We start from the raw sequence: 17,880 nt of genomic DNA, 5'->3' as shown, positions 1-17,880 counted from the left end.
GCTGAGACTACAGGCTTGTGCCACCGGGTGTGGCTTGCATATGGGGCTTGCTGACTTTACAATTCATTATAGAGTGCCTGGAGTGGCAAGTTCACCAGGAAAAAACTTCCGATCTCCTGCTAGGTGGACAAATGCCTAGTTGCTAGCATTCTGGATGATAAGTGAGGGGAGAGATGTGGGGAGGTCTGTGCAGTAAACATTCAACATACATAAGCACTAAGTCCCGCTATTTGGGATATAAGACCTATAACTCAGCTGTGCAGGGAACTTTCATAGTCTGAAAACTTTTGGTTTTACTTTTATCGGAGAATAAATGTCTGGTCTTATTACTTAGACAGACATGTTTGCAAGGTTTGACATTGCTTGCTATATTTCTTTACCTGTTTCTTTTATTTTTATGATGGAGCCTTGCTCTGTTGCCCAGGCTGGAGTGCAGTGGCGTGATTTTGGCTCACTGCAAGCTCTGTCTCCCAGGTTCACGCTATTCTCCTGCCTCAGCCTCCGGAGTAGCTGGGACTGCAGGCTCCCGCCACCACACCCAGCAAATTTTTTGTATTTTTAGCAGAGATGGGGTTTCACCGTGTTAGCCAGGATGGTCTCGATGTCCTGCCCTTGTGATCCACCTGCTTTGGCCTCCCAAAGTGCTGGGATTACAGGCGTGAGCCACCGCGCCTGGCTACTTGTTTCTTTTTTTTTTAGACAGAGTCTCGCTCCCTCCCCCAGGCTGGAATGCAATGGCACGATCTCGGCTCACTGCAACCTCCGCCTCCTAGGTTCAAGGGATTCTCCTGCCTCAGCCTCCCAAGTAGCTGGGATTACAAGCGCTCACCACCACGCCCAGATAATTTTTGTATCTTCAGTAGAGATAGGGTTTCACCATGTTGGACCAAGCTGGTCTAGAACTCCTGGCCTCAAGTGATCTGCCCTCCTCGGCCTCCCAAAGTGCTGGGATTACAGGTGTAAGCCACCACCCTCCTCTTTACCTGTTTCTTAATTTGAAGTCACTTATTCTTGAGATCAGAACTAGCAGTGGAGAAGGATGGTGAAGCATTCATTCCTATGCTAAGGGCTCTGGTGGGTCCCTCCTTTGATATATCAAGAAGTGGGCCATTGTCTCTAGCAAACTTTTTCTTCATAAAAACTTACCTGTTATATGTGCCATTTCTTTGGGACCGTGGTGACATGAGCAGTAACAATTCATAGGTAAAATTATCAAGAGTGACTTAATAGAGTTAAAGTGTTTGCATGCTAAGAAAGCCTTTAATGACTAATCCCACTGTTGACTTTGAAGGTGTGGTAGAACACTGATGGGGAGATGATTTTTGTCCCATGTTATCACATCACTTATGCATAGGTTCAGTATGTATAAAAGTCAATAAAATGTTGAGATGTGTCAAAGTATCCCCAAATTTTACACACACACAAACCTGAAACTGTTTCTCTTTAATTATAGTTTATCCTATATAATAAAAAAATCATTAGTAAATCTATTTTTTATCACAAAACATATAAAGAAATAGTTACAAATGTTTTTGTCATCCCTCACCACATGAATTCATTATTTTTAAAAAATGAAAGTGGCCAATTTCACAAAGCTGGGCTTTTGTGATATGTAAGAAACAGTAACTGAAAGGTTTAGTGAAACTACACTTAGAGGCAAAGACAAATGCCTCTGCAAGGTGGCTTCTAAATATACATGGGACACATAGTTATTAGTGACTGTCTGACTCAGTTCAGCCAAAGCTAATGAGGGAAAAGGGCAAGGAGCTGTTAAGTGGAAATTTGTACCTTTCACTTTTGGGTTTTATGTATCTATTTCTGGATCCATCAGGAAGAGAAGCATTTTGAGATAGGATACTGTTTATACTTAACACATTCTAGACATGGAAAATGATACACCCTTCCTTCTTTGACTTAGTATTTTCTTTGACTTAGTATCATCAAATTTCATCCCCCTCAGAAACAATTTTTTTTTTTCATTTTAAAAATAGTTTTCTTTTTGCCTGAAGAAATAATTTTGGCTGGTTATGGTGGCTCATGCCTGTAATCCCAACACTTTGGTAGGCCAAGGCAGGCGGATCACTTCAGGTCAGGAGTTTGAGACCAGCCTGGCCAATATAGTGAAACCCAGTCTACTAAAAATACAGAACATTAGCCGGGTGTGGCACGCCTGTAGTCCCAGCTACTCGGGAGGTTGAGGCTGGAGAATCGCTTGAGCTAGAAGGCAGAGGTTGTAGTGAGCCGAGATCCTGCCACTGCCCTCCAGCCTGGGCAACAGAGCCAGAACCTGTCTCAAAAAAAAAAAAAAAAGTCCTACAGTTTAATAAAGATTTTCACTAAGAGTTTCCCCTAATTATATTTATTTTGCCACAGTATTTTTTTGATACAGGGTCTTACTCTGTCGCCCATGCTGGAATGCAGTAGTGCAATCTCTCATTGCAGTCTCACTGCAGCCTCAACCTGCGTCAGCTTCTGAGTAGCTGGGACTAACAGACTGGTGCCACCATGCCAGGCTAAGTTTTGTATTTTTTGTAGAGACGGATTTTTGCCATGTTGCCCAGGCTGGTCTCGAACTCCTGAGCTCAAGTGATCCACCTGCCTTGGCCTCCCAAAGTGTTGGGATTACAGGCGTGGACCACCGCACCCAGACCTAAATGTTTTGATTTTTTTTTTTTTTCCCCTAGACAGATTCTTGCTCTGTCACCATGGCTGGAGTGCAGTGGCACGATCTCGGTTTACTGCAGTTATTTCAATGAATATAAAAGTTGAAAGCTGAAAAGAACTGCAGATTATCTGTTAAATTAACCATATTTAATATTTTTGTACATTGTTTTGCTATTCAAAGACATTTATATGGCCAGGTGTGGTGGCTCAGGCCTGTAATCCTAGCACTTTGGGAGGCCAAGGTGGGCAGATTGCTTGAGGCCAGGAGTTCAAGACCAGCCTGGGCAATACGGTGAGATCCCGTCTCAATCATTAAAAAAAAAAAAAAAAAAGTAAAAGAAATATATTTAGAAATAAAAAGAAATATACTCAGGCCGGGCACGGTGGCTCATACCTGTCATCCCAGCACTTTGGGACGCCAAGGCAGGAGGATCGCCTGAAGTCAGGATTTGGAGACCAGCCTGGCCAACATGGTGAAACTCCTTCTCTATTAAAAATACAAAAAGTTAGCCGGGCGTGGTGGTGCACGCCCCTAATCCCAGCTACTCAGAAGGCTGAAGCAGGAGGGTCGCTTGAATCCGGAGGCGGAGGTTACAGTGAGGCGAGATCATGCCATTGCTCTCTAGCCTGGGCAACAAGAGCGTAACTGAGTCTCAAAAAAAAAAAAAAAAAAAGGAACATATTCAAAGACACTGAATGAAAGAAAATGTGGATCAGATAAACACAAATTAGACTTACGCAAGCAATCAGTGAATAAATTGAGAGTACTTTTTATGCGCCGAGCACTGTTCTAGGAGCTAGAAATTCAGTAAGATCAAGATAGAGGCCATGACCTCCAGGAGATTCCCTGTGGGTAACAAAAGGCAAGATTCTTGGGATTCTTCCTCTCCTTAACCAGGAAACCATTTATTGAGCACCTATCGTCAGGCCCCATAAGGCCCCTGGGGGTGGCACTGATATGGAAGCGGGGCAGGGAAGTGCTAGGTAGAGAGGGGAGGGGTCCCTGGCTAGGGCTCCACCCCTAGGCCTGTGCCCACGAACCTAGGTGAGGACAGGCATTTTTGTTTTCCTGCCTAAACGTTGCATTTCTCAAGACCATTCTGGTCCGCCACGCCCCCATCCTGTGCCTGTAAAAGCACCGGAGACACTGGCAAGCCAGCAGGAGCGGCTCCAGTTGGAGAGGAACACACAGGCGGAAAAACACAAGCGGCTGGCCCCTGGCGGAAGAGTGGAAGAGTGCACCTACTTCCGCCATCCGAAGAGACTGGGGCAGGCCGTCCTCCAGCAGGCCGTCCTCCAGCAGGCATTCCTCCAGTGGTACCACTGGGAGTTTGGCCAGGGCGGTTGGAGGAGAGCCCAGCCCGCTGAGCAGCCCGACTCCAGGAGAAAACCACTTACCACTTCATCTCCCTTCTGGCTCTCGTATCTGCTGAGAGCCTACTTCCGCCCAGTAAAACCTTGCACGCATTCCCCAATCTAACGTGTCCTCTGATTCTTCCGCTACACCGTGGCGAGAAACTCCGCGACACAGAAAGCCCTCTGTCCTCGCAATAAGGCAAGGGTCTAAGTGAGCTAACACAAGCCGCCTGCGGATAGCTAAACTGAAACAGCACACGGTAACACCGCCCACTGGGGCCTCGGGAGCTGTGACTCCATCCCAGCGGTAACAATCCGACATCATGCCTTAGTGGACTGGCAAATTACTGCATTTCCTGGAGTTTCAGGGTGACTTGTGATATTTAAAAGCTCAAATGATAAATTGTGGAGTGCTGGATCTCTCTGGTAAGCACTATGTTTGGGGTAAAAACAGGCTGTCATGAGAGCACATAGGAAGGACACCCTCCTGGGGGAGGTCTCAAAACAGACAGACAAACAAACAAAAACAAAGCAGAAGAGATTGGGCAAGTAGGAGAAGGTTAGAGAGAGAAGCTTGCTTCTTTTTCTTTTCTTTTTTTTTTAAGGAGGCGTCTTGCTCTGCGCCAGGCTGGAGTGCAGTGGCGCAATCTCGGCTCACCGCAACCTCCGCCTCCTGGGTTCAGGCCATTCTCCTGTCTCAGCCTCCCGAGTAGCTGGGACTATAGGCGCTCGGCACTACGCCTGGCTAATTTTTTGTATTCTTTAGTAGCGAGGGAGTTTCACTGTGTTAGCCAGGATGGTCTCGATCTCCTGACCTCGCCCGCCTCGGCCTCCTAAAGTGCTGGGATTACAGGCGTGAGCCACCGCGCCCGGCCGGGAAACTTGCTTCTTTAGAGGAGCCACAGGTATTTCAGTAGAACTAGTGCCTGAGAAGGGACTTTGAGCCTTTTTGGTGTCACAGTCTACTTTGTCCATCTGGTAAAGCCTACGCACTTGTCTCAGAATAATGGCTTTAAATGTATAAAGTAGGAAACTATTATATTGCAGTGCAGTGCAGTTACCAGAATATTTAAAACACAAGTGCAATATATCTATGTATTTGTCAACCCATTAATAAGAAGGTCTAGCAGTGGGTATAACTACTATAATTTCACAGTAACAATGAAGATAAATAATGTTTTAAGATATTTGTAGTAACCAGGTATGGTGGAGTGCACATGTATTCCCAGCTACTCAGGCTGAGGCAGGAGGATTATTTGCATCCAGGAGCTTGTGGCTGTAGTGTGCTATGATCATGCCTGTGAAAAGCCACTGCACTCCAGCCTGGGCAACCTTGTGAGACCCTGTCTGTAAAAGTTAAAAAAAAAATTTTTTTTTTTAAAGAAATCTTTGGCCGGGCGCAGTGGCTCATGCCTGTAATCCCAGCACTTTGGGAGGCTGAGGCAGGTGAATCACCTGAGGTCGGGAGGTCGAGACCAGCTTGACCAACATGGCGAAACACCATCTCTACTAAAAATACAAAATTAGCCGGGCATGATGGCGCGTGCCTGTAATCCCAGCCACTTGGGAGGCTGAGGCAGGAGAATCGCTTGAACCTGGGAGGTGGAGGTTGCGGTGAGCCGAGATTGTGCCATTGCACTCCAGCCTGGGCAACAAGAGCGAAACTCCATCTCAAAAAAAAAAAAAAAAAAAGTCTTCAGGAACTGAGATGTCTTGGATGTCTTGTGAAAATGTCTGACTTCTGTTGGTTGTAGAGTCACAGCTGTTGTTAATAATACTAGAGTTTATTGCCTATATTCATAATAGAAGGAAATCTTAAATTTCAATTAGAGATTAGTAAACTGAGTTTTTTTTTTTTTTTGCATCTAAGTTCAATCTACCATAGATCCCAGGTTATGACCCCCTGGTTTTAGGTTATAGTTTCTAAACAGGGCTTCCTGCCTTCAGTCAGATGTACCTCTATTCCAGTTGTCCAGTTGTCTAGTTTGGGAATGTAAGAGACTTCAGTATAAGTCTCTTTCCACTCCTTTGCTCCTCCTCTTTTTCCCAAACAGAACTTGTCAAACACAATCCTGTTTTGCCTTCCCACTCGCTGCTTTTTTCTGATTGGAAACCTCTTTGACTCTATCCCTTCTCTGCCTCAGTCATCACCTCCTTCAGAAATCTGTTCATGGCCGGGTGCAGTGGCCTGTACACCTGTACACACATGTTACATGTGGCCTCATGTCTGTAATCCCAGCACTTTGGGAGGCCAGGGTGGGCGGATCACTTGAGGTCAGGAGTTTGAGACCAGCCTGGCCAACATGGTGAAACCCCATCTCTACTAAAAATACAAAAATTAGCCTGGTGTGGTGGCAGGCTGCTTGGGAGGCTGAGGTGCAAGAATTGCTTGAACCTGGGAGGTGGAGGTTGCAGTGAGCCAAGATTGTGCCACTACACTCCAGCCTGGGTGACAGAGCGAGACTCTGTCTCAAAAGAAAAGAAGAGAAATCTGACTTAACATCTACCTGGTTCCTGGCCTCACACTGGGAGAGACCGATAATTAAACATGCCTTTATAACACAATGTGAGAACTGCTTAATCCATTGTTTTATTTCCAGAGTTTGCACCGTGCCTGAACAGTACCTGCTTAGTGCTTAAGTGTTACACAACTTCAGAGGGTGCATTCACACTGTATTCTTTGTGAATGGGCCCTACACCCCGACCCTCCCCCAGAGTTCTGTAACTATTAGCCCTGGCCTGACAGTATTTTATTGATGAATAAACAAATGAATAAGTGACCTCAACTGGGTGTGGAAAAATCCTGCAGGTACTGAATTTGGGCAGGAATCATTCTTGGATTATGTGTACAGTCCTGTGTTCTTAATGACCAGGATATGTTCTGAGAAAGGCATCATTAGGTGATTTTCTTGTTGTGGGAACATCACAGAGTGCACTCAAACAAACCTAGATGGTAGAGCCTACTGCACACCTAGGCTACATGGTATATAGCCTATTGCGCCTGGGCTATACACCTATACAACATGTTACTGTACTGAATACTGTTGACAACTGTACCACATAAAAATATGATATAATCTTTAAAATTTTTAATTTAAATTTTTTAAATAAATAAAGATGAGGTATCACTATGCCACCCAGGCTCGTCTAGAACTCCTTGGTTCGGGCGATCCTCCTGCCTCTGCCTCCTTAAGTGCTGAGATTACAGATTTGAGTCACCTCACCTGACCTGGTATTATAATCTTATAGGACCACCACAGTATATGTGGTCCATCATTGAACAGTTATTATGCAGCACATGACTGTACTCAGTTTTCTAAGTTAATCATCATAATTTTTTGTGTGTGTCCACATATTATAATTTAGAAGAGTTGAGTATTTCAAGGGCTTAAAAAAAGCCACTTGTTTTTCTGAATATAGGAGTATTACAGGCTGGGCACAGTGGCTCATGCCTGTAATCCCAGCACTTTGGGAGGCCAAGACAGGCAGATTGCCTAAGACCAGGAGTTCAAGACCAACCTGGGCAACATAGCAAGACCCCATCTCTACTAAAAATAAAAAAATAACCCAGCATGGTATATACCTTTTGTCCCAGCTACTCAGGAGGCTGAGGTGGGAGAATCACCCAGGAGGCTGAGGCTGCAGTGAGCCATGATTTTGTGATTATGACACTATACTCCAGCTTGGGTGACAGAGTAAGACCCTGACTGGAAAAAAAAAAAAGAATTACAAATGCATTTGTAGGAAACTTGAAAAGTATGGTAAAATATACAAAACTAAAATCAAAAGTCACCCCAAAACAATCTTACGACTGAACAGAACTGTCTTGGGATATTTTATACCAATGACATTTAATTACAGTTATAAACCAGATTGAATAGATATTTGCACAGTTTTCTTTCTGTGGTTTTTGATGTGGTTTTTTTTTTTTTTTTTTTTTTTTTTTAAGACAGACTCTTGCTCTGTTGCCCAGGCTGGAGTGCAGTGGCATAAAAACGGCTCACTGCAGCCTTGGCCTCCTGGGCTCAAGTGATTCTCCCACCTCAGCCTCCCAAGTAGCTGGGACTACAGGCACATGCCACAACACCCAGCCAATTTTTGTATTTTTTTGTAGATACGGGGTCTCACTGTGTCGCCCAGGCTGGTCTTGAACTATCGGCCTTAAACATTCCTCCCATCTTGGCCTCTGCAAGTGCTGGGATTACAGGCATGAGCCACCATGACTGGCCTGCACACTGATTTTTGATTCCAAAAGTGTTAATTGTGTAAGACATACAGAATATATAGTCACCATGGAGATGTGGTTTTTCTTTTGTTAATTCTTTAACTTTGCAAATATTCTCTGAATGTAAAACGAGTAAGACACTGGAGTGGATATTCTGGGTAATGTAAAGATAAATTGGACATTGATCCCATTACCCAGGCACTTACAGGCTGTTGGAGAGATCAGGCACATTTGGAACCTTAATACAGTCATGCACTGCAGAGCAACCTTTCTGTCAACAACTGACTGCATGGTGGTTTCGTCAGATTATAATGGAGCCGAAAAATTCCTATTGCCTAGTGATATTGTAGCTGTTGTAATGTCGTAGTGCAATTATTTAATTTTAAAATATATTGTAGCCTAAGTGTTCAGTATTTATAAATAGTATGCAGTAATGTCCTAGGCCTTCACATTCACTCACTACTTACTCATTGACTCACCTAGAGCAACTTCCAGTCCTTCAAGCTATATTCATGGTGAGTCTATTTTTTCCTTGGAGATGGTTTTTTCCCTAGATATGTAGTCTCACTGTGTTGCTCAGTTTGGACTGAAATTCCTGGGCTCAAGTGCTCCTTTTGACTCAGCCTCCTGAGTACCTGGTACTACAAGCATGTGCAACTATACCTGGCTCATCTTTAAATCTTTCATACCATATTTTTGTTGTACTTTTTCTATGTATAGATACAGAAATACTTACCATGGTGTTACAATTGCCTATAGTATTTACTACAATGACATACTGTGTATGTTTGTAGCTGAGGAATATTATTATATTACTACACCAAACCATATAGCCTAGGAGTGTAGTAGGCTCTACCATCTAAGTTTGTGTAAGTACACTGTATGATGTGAACATCATACAGTTCTTCTCCTAAGGATGCATTTCTCAGAAAGTATCCCTGTTCTTAAGTGACACATGATTGTACAAGGCAGTAAGGCCATATGATATAAGGAAGCCTCAGTAACCCAGAGTGAACTTTTTTGTTTTTTTGAGATGGAGTCTTGCTCTGTCGCCTAGGCTAGAGTGCAGTGGTGTGATCTCAGCTCACTGCAACCTCTGCCTCCTGGGTTCAAGCGATTCTCCTGCCTCAGCCTCCCAAATAGCTGCGATGACAGGCGTGTGCCATCACACCTGGCTAATTTTTGTATTTTTAGTAGAGACAGGGTTTCACCATGTTGGCCATGCTGATCTTGAACTCCTGACCTCAAGTGATCCACCCAACTGGACCTCCCAAAGTACTGAGATTACAGGTGTGAGCCACCGTGCATGACGTCTCTACTTAAAACTTTTAATGTGTTCTTGTTGAATTTATTTTTATTTTTATTTTTATTTTTGAGATGGAGTCTTGTTCTGTCACCCAGGCTGGAGTGCAGTGGCCCGATCTCGGCTCACTGCAAGCTCCGACTCCTGGGTTCATGCCATTCTCCTGCCTCAGCCTCCCGAGTAGCTGGGACTACAGGCGCCCGCCACCACGCCCAGCTAATTTTTTTGTATTTTTAGTAGAGACGGGGTTTCACTGAGTTAGCCAGGGTGGTCTCGAGCTCCTGACCTCGTGATCCACCTCGGCCTCCCAAAGTGCTGGGATTACAGGCGTGAGCCCCTGTGCCCGGCCGAATTTATTTTTATTTTAATTAACTTTTTATTGAAATACAACTCACATACCATAAAATTAACTTTTTTTTTTTTTGAGACAGTCTCGCTTTGTCACCCAGGCTAGAGTGCAATGGCACAATCTTGGCTTACTGCAACCTCCCCTTCTTAAATTCAAACAATTCTCCTACCTTAACCTCCGGAGTAGCCGGGACTGCGGGTGGGTGCCACCACGCTGGCGAACATTTGTATTTTTAGTAGAGATGGGGTACTAAGTGCTGGGATTATAGGCGTGAGCCACCGTGTCCTGCCAAGATTCACTTTTTTTTTTTTGAGACAGAGTCTCGCTCTGTCACCCAGGCTGGAGTGCAGTGGTGCAATCTCAGCTCACTGCAACCTATGCCTCTCAGGTTCAAGTGATTCTCCTGCCTCAGCCTCCCCAGTAGCTGGGATTACAGGCGTGCGCCACCACGCCAGGCTAATTTTTGTATTTTTAGTAGAGACGAAGTTTCACTATGTTGGTCAGGCTGGTATCAAACTCCTGACCTTGTGATCTGTCCGCCTCGGCCTCCCAAAGTGCTGGGATTACAGGCGTGAGCCACCGTGCCCAGCCAAAATTCACTTTTTAAAGTACATAATTCACAAAGTTGTACAACCATCTCATTTTTGTTTGTTTGTTTGTTTTGTTTTTGGCCCAGGCTGGAGTACAGTGGTGTGATCACGGCTCACTGGAGCCTCAACCTCCTAGGCTCAAGTGATCCTCCCACCTCAGCCTCCCAAGTAGCTGGACTATAGGCATATGTCATTATGCCAGGCTAACTTTTTTCACTTTTTGTAGAGACAGCGGTCTACCTATGTTGCCCAGGCTGGTCTTTAACTCTTGGCCTCAAGCAATCCTCCCGTCCCAGCCTCCCATAGTGCTGGGATTACAGGTGTGAACCACCATGTCTGGCCCTATCTCATTGTATTTTAAAATCCAAAGCATAACCATGGCCCATTTTTTCATGTAATATGGTTCCTGCCTACCTCTCCAACTTAATTTCATGATATGTTTGCCTTTCTAATTGCTGTTTCCTTAACCTGGAATCCTGAAATACTTTTTCTATTTTTATTTCATATGGCTGGCTCATCCTGATGCCTTCAGTTGAATACCTCTATAGAGAAAATTTTTCAAACGCATTATCCAAAATACCCTCTCATCCACACAACTACCCTCTATCAAATCATCCTATTTATTTTCTTATTTACATTTACAATCTGTAATTGATCTTATATTACCTATTTGTTATTGGTATATTCTATGGCTTTCCCACTAGAATATACTCCCAGGCTGGAGTGCAGTGGCACAATCTTGGCTCACTGCAAGCTCCACCTCCCGGGTTCACGCCATTCTCCTGCCTCAGCCTCTCAAGTAGCTAGGACTACAGGCGCCCGCCACCACGCCCAGCTAATTTTTTGTATTTTTAGTAGAGACGGGATTTCACCCTGTTAGCCAGGATGGTCTCGATCTCCTGACCTCGTGATCTGCCCGCCTCGGCCTCCTAAAGTGCTGGGATTACAGGCTTGAGCCACTGCACCCGGCCCTTTTGATGATTCTTGAATCAATTTACAGTGGTAGTTGCAAAATGATAATTTTTCTTTTCTGGCTTTATTTTGATTTTTTATTTTTTTGAGACAGGGTGTCACTCTGTCGCCCAGGCTGGAGTGCAGTGGCATGATTATGGCTCATTGCAGCCTGAACTTCCTGGGCTCAGCCTCCCAGTAGCTGGGACTACAGGAGCACACCACCACGCTTGGCTAATTTTGGTTTTTGATTTTTTTGTTTTGTTTTGTTTTTTGTAGAGATGGAGCTTCACAGGGTTGGCTGATTTCAAACTCTTGGGGTCAAGCCATCCACCTGCCTTAGCCTCCCAAAGTGCTGGCATTATAGGCATGAGCCATGGTGCCCAGACTTCTGACTTCTTCACAGCTCTATCATCAGTGCCTGGCACAGTACTTGCAATAAAGTCGACACTGAGTGAATATTTGTTGAATAAATTAATGAAAATCCACCTTATATCAGATATGTTGATCACAAATTCTGTCAAAATGGCAGTAATGTGGTAGGTTATTTTGGTGTTACGGATAGAAGTTTGGCATACATCTAAGTGAACTATCTATTTTTTGGATTGGGGTCAGCAAACTATGGCCCGTGGTTCAAACCTGGTCTGCCACCTGTTTTTGTATGGCCCACAAGCTAAAAATGTTTTTTCACACTTTTAGATCATTGGAGACAAAAATTCAAAAGTATAAGTGTATCATGATATGTGAAAATTATATGAAATCAAGCTTCAGTGTTCATAAATTAAGTATTATTGGAACACAGGTACCCACATTTGTTTAGATAATGTTATGGATACCTTCTCACTACAAATGGTAGAGTTGAGTTGCTGCAACAGAGATCATATGGTCTGCCAAGTCTATCTTTTATCAAAATGTTTGCTCCACTAGGTGTGGTGGTTCATGCCTGTTATCTCAGCAGTTTGGAAGGCTGAGGTGAGAGGATCACTTGAGCCCAGGAGTTTGAGGTTACAAGAGCTATGATTGTGCCACTGCATTCCAGCCTGGGCAACAGAGTGAAACTCCGTCTTGAAAAAAAAAAAAAAGAAAAGTAAAGAAAAGAAAAAAAGTCTGCTGATTCCTGCATTAGATCTTAAACTCCTTGATGGCACAATGTTTTGCACATAAAAAGCATTCAATACATGTTTTTTGGATTAAATTGAAACTCTAAAGTCTGCTGATTTAATTTTTCTGATCTGAATTCCTTGCCTGGATCTACACAACTACTACCTGTTTGAATGGGTAGTGTCTTATCTTGAAAAATAGTTTTAATATTTGTCAAAGTTTATTTATACCTTATAGATTCGAAAGGGAAGTCATACATTTACCTATCTCTAATACCAGGCTGAATGTATTAAGAGCCACAAGAAAGTTATAGTTTATATGTTCCTGGCTTCAGGATGAAACAGAATTCGTTAAACTGGAGCAATTTGGAAAAGACTTCAGTTTCGGAGTAGTTGACATTGGATTATCAGATCGTGTGGGAAAACCAAGAACAAAACTGGAGATGGGCTATCATAAGAAAGAAGCTGTGATATTGTTACCAGAAAGGGGTCCCCATCCAGACCCTAAGACAGCACTCTTGGATCTCGTGCAAGAAAGAATTCAGGGCAAGTCTATAAAGTGAAAGCAAGTTTGAGAAAGTGAAGAAAGAAAAGAATGGCTACTCCCTAAGGCAGAGCAGCAGTTTGGGCTGCTCAACTGATAATACTTACAGTTATTTCTTGATTATATGTGACACAAGGGGTGGGTTATTCATGAGTTTTCCAGAAAGAGACAGGCAATTCCTGGAACGGAGGGTTCTTCCCCTTTTTAGACCATATAAGGTAACTTTCTGACATTGCCATGGAATTTTAAAACTGTCGTGGTACGGGTGGGAGTATCTTTTAGCATGCTAATGCATTATAATTAGCATGTAATGAGCAGCGAGAATAACCAAAGGTCACTTTCGTCGCCATCTTGATTTTGGTGGGTTTTGGCCAGTTTCCTATTTTATCAACAAGGTCTGTGTGACATGTATCTTGTACCAACCTCCTATCGCCTGTGACTTAGAATGCCTTAACCTCCTGGGAATGTGGCCCAGTGGGTCTCAGCCTCCTTTACCCAGCCCCTATTCAAGATGGAGTCGCTCTGGTTCAAATGCCTCTGACAATATGCCTGGCTTGGCTAGGGCATAGAACTCTGTGAAGGGCGCTGATGTGTCATGCTCAACCCTGAAGGAACTGCATATCCCAGAATTAAGATCTACATTCTGTTCCAGGCATTTGTAAACACGTTCTCTTTTCTTTCTTTTTTTTTTTTCCTTTGGCCTGTTGAACCTGGTAACACTACTCACTTTCAAGCTTTCGGTAATCTGGCTTTTCCTTTGTCACTTCACTGGGACAGTACTCTTGAAGGTTACTTGTAGTCACCAGAAAAACCAGGGGACTTTAATTAGACCTCATCCTTCCTTGCCTATCTGCAGCATTCAACACTTTAATTTTCCTTCTTTCTTAAAACACTTTCTAGGCTGGGCATGGTGGCTTGCCTGTAATCTCAACACTTTGGGAAGCCAAGGTGGGTGGATTGCTTGAACTCAGGAGTTCGGGACCAGCCTGAGCAACATGGGAAAATCCCTATTTCTGCAAAAAAATGAAAAAATTGCCTGGACTTGGTGCATGCACCTGTAATCCCAGCTATTTGGGAGGTTGAGGTGGGAGAATTGCTTGAGCACAGGAGGCCAGAGTTTCAGTGAGCCAAGATGGTGCCACTGCACTCCAACCTGGTGACAGAGCAAGACTCTGTCTTTAAAAAAAAAAAAAAAAATTGGTTGGGCATGGTGGCTCACATCTATAATCCTAGCACTTTGGGAGGCCGAGGTGAGCGGATCAGTTAAGGTCAGGAGTTCATGGCCAGCCTGGCCAACATGGTGAAACCCTGTCTCTACTAAAAATGCAAAAATTAGCCAGGTGTGGTGGTACGTGCCTGTAGTCCCAGCTACTTGGGAGACTGAGACAGGAGAATCATTTGAACCTGGGAGGTGGAGGTTGCAGTGAACCGAGATCACGCCACTGCACTCCAAAGCGAGACTCTGTTTCAAAAAAAAAACAAAAACAAAAACACAGCGCTTTCTGATGGCACCTATACTCCCTCCTCTGGTCCCTTTTCATTGATAAATAAAAAGGGGTTACAATCAAGATATGGCTGTCAATTGGAAATAGGTTCCAAAATAGGTCTTATATTTGGCTTTATCTTCTTTCATTTCAACACGAAGTTTTATGGAAACACTGGATGTTTCTGCAAAGTACACAATATCCAGATGATGTAAAGGAAAAAAAGACTCCTGGAGTGTTCAGTTTTGTGGAGGAAAGAGATTGGTAAATAAGTAGTTAAAACTCAAAGAAGAATAAAGTGAGGGTTGATAAGCATAAGTAGCATTCTGTGGATGTGAAGAGGAAGGAGCAATTAAAAGTGACTTGAAGATTAGAATTGTTCATGTCTTTCTGTTTTTTGTTTTTGTTTTTTGAGATGTTGTTTCACTCTTGTCGCCCAGGCTGGAGTGCAATGGCGTGATCTCAGCCCACTGCAACCTCCGCCTCCCTGGCCTCAAGTGATTCACACGCCTTGGCCTCCCAAAGTGCTGGGATTACAGGCGTGAGCCACCGTGCCTGGCTGAATTGTTTATGTCTTTCTTAGTATGAAGGATATATTGCCAATGCCCCATTGGTTAAGAAAAAACTAAGTAATAAAGTTTGTGTGATTCTTAAAGAAAAATTTCCTGCATTATTTGTTCATTATATTATGAACATTAAAAGTGCCTTTTTAAAGGATTGCTAAATCTAGGCCGGGCGCAGTGGTTCACGCCTGTAATCCCAGCACTTTGGAAGGTCGAGGTGGGTGGGTCACCTAAGGTCAGGAGTTCTAGACCAGCCTGGCCAACATGGTGAAACCTCATCTCTATTAGAAATACAAAAATTAGCCAGGTGTGGTGGCAGACTCCTGTAATCCCAGTTACTTGGGAGGCTGAGGCAGGAATATCACTTGAACCTGGGAGGTGGAGGTTGCACTGAGCTGAAATTGTGCCACTGCACTCCAGCCTGGGAAACAAGAGGGAAACTCTGTCTTAAAATAAATAAAAATAAGGCCAGGCAAGGTGGCTCACTGAGGCAGAGAATTGTTTGAACCCGGGAGGCAGAGGTTGCCGTAAGCCGAGATCGTGCCACTGCACTCCAGCTTATATGACAGAGCGAGACTATCTCTTTTTTTTTTCTTTTTTGTTTTGTTTTTTTTTTTCTTTTTCGAGCGAGACTATCTCAAAAAAAAAAAAAAAAGATTGCCAAGTCTAATGATCATCGTTAATTGATCCTCAGAACAATCCTCTTTGGTAGGTATTATTAGCTGTGTTTCATGGGTGAAAAAAGTGAGATTCAGAGGAATTAAGTAAAGAATATAGGAAATAGCTGTAAATAGAATTCAACTTCCCTTTCTCTTATTATCTGAAATGAATTCTTTAGGAAACTAGCGGTGAAGGTTTAAGTATACTCCTTTTGGTTTCTACTAAATAGGGAACCTAAATTATAGCACTTAAACTGAATGGACTCACAGGCCCCTGGATGCAGTCCTTTTTTTCTTTTTTCTTTGAGACAAAGTCTTGCTCTGTCACCAGGCTGGAGTTCAGTGGTGTGATCTCGGCTCACTGCAACCTCCACCTCCCGGGTTCAAGCAGTTCTCCTGCCTCAGCCTCCTGAGTAGCTGGGATTACAGGCGCCCGCCACCATGCCTGGCTAATTTTGTATTTTTAGTAGAGACGATGTTTCTCCATGTTGGTCAGGCTGGTCTCGAACTCCCAACCTCAGTTGATCCACCTGCCTCAGCCTCCCAAAGTGCTGGGATTACAGGTGTGAGCCACTGCACCTGACCATCTTTCTCTTTTATTTCTTTTTCTTTCTCTCTTTCTTTCTTTTTTAAATTTAAACTGGGGTAATAGTCATCTTCAGGCAGTTGAACCAGTCTGATGGGTACACCTCCCACTTCCCCCATCAGAAACTGGCTTGAGATCTTACTGTTCATTGGCTGATGGTTAAAGTTGGATCGACAGGTGCAGCAGTAAAAAAAAAAAAAAAAAAAAAAAAGCTTTGCAAACTCCACAAAGAGATTTTGTAAGTAGAAATGAAGGCTGTGTAAACAAAGTACCTGTACTGTCTCTAGTTTCCATGGCGCACTGAACCAAGCACAAAGGGACCACAGTAGACAGCCTACAATCCACAAAACAGTCTTTTTGTGGGTGGGAAAGATTTCTGGCTTCTCCTGTTTTTGTCTAAAAAATCTACTGACCAAAACTTTCTGATTCCAATAGCTCACATGTGGGAACCCTGAAGAATTTTCAGTGATTAATAAAAAGTGACCAAGATATAAGTGAGAACTCAGTTCTCTACAAAGGAGGTCAGGATAATTATTTGTTGATACTAGAGCAAAAGGATTTTATAACACTGGAAATTGAGTGCAGTTTGTAGTCTATGAGCAGTTGTGGGAGTGCTAGAGGAGGGACTAGGGTGTTGGGGTGGTGCATTCTGCAGAATGGAATTCGGTAACTTTATTCTTCTCGCTAGATGTGGTATGAACTTTGCTTAGCCTTCTCTCCTTTCATTACCAACAAAAAAAAGTGACAGAGAGGAAGTAGGCAACAGTGGTAACTGAGCAGGCAGAGCTGAAGTTTGTACTAGTTTGTTATGTTTAGTTCTAGATTCTTTTTTGACATATTTTGAAAGATTAGTACTTATGTGTTTTGAAAGAGTTGCATTAGAGATCTGATTCTGAAAAAAACGAGTATTTTTGATTCATAGAAACTAACAGCCTGAGTGAGCAGAGAAGAAATCATTGTCAAGAGTTCCCTCTTTTGATCCAAGAAATTAATGGAATTTGCGACTGAATCAAAGATTATATGGATATTCCAAAGGCTAACCAGATTAGCTGGCAAACAGAACATTAAACAGATAAATTGATTGGAAATTTTTTTTATTATTATTATTTTTGAGACAGAATCTCGCTCTGCCGCCCAGGCTGGAGTGCAGTGGCATGATTTCAGCTCACTGCAACCTCCACCTCCTGGGTTCAAGTGATTCTCCTGCCTCAGCCTCTTGAGTAGCTGGGACTACAGGCATGCGCCACGACGCTGGCTACTTTTTGTAGTTTTAGTAGAAATGGGGTTTCACCATATTGGCCAGACTGGTCTCAAACTCCTGACCCCAAGTGATCCACCTGCCTCGGCCTCCCAAAGTGCTGGGATTATAGGTGTAAGCCACTGCGCCCAGTGTGGAAAAACTTATAATTTTTTCAAAAAATGTAAAATACAGCCAGGCGTGGTGGCTCACACCTGTAATCCCAGCACTTTGGGAGGTTGAGGCGGGCGGATCACCTGAGGTCACAA

Source organism: Trachypithecus francoisi, unplaced genomic scaffold, assembly GCF_009764315.1.
Source record: "Trachypithecus francoisi isolate TF-2019V2 unplaced genomic scaffold, Tfra_2.0 Lachesis_group1, whole genome shotgun sequence".
Classification (NCBI taxonomy): Eukaryota; Metazoa; Chordata; class Mammalia; order Primates; family Cercopithecidae; genus Trachypithecus; species Trachypithecus francoisi.
The sequence above is the reverse complement of the archived record's forward strand: the minus strand, read 5'-3'. Positions refer to the sequence as shown.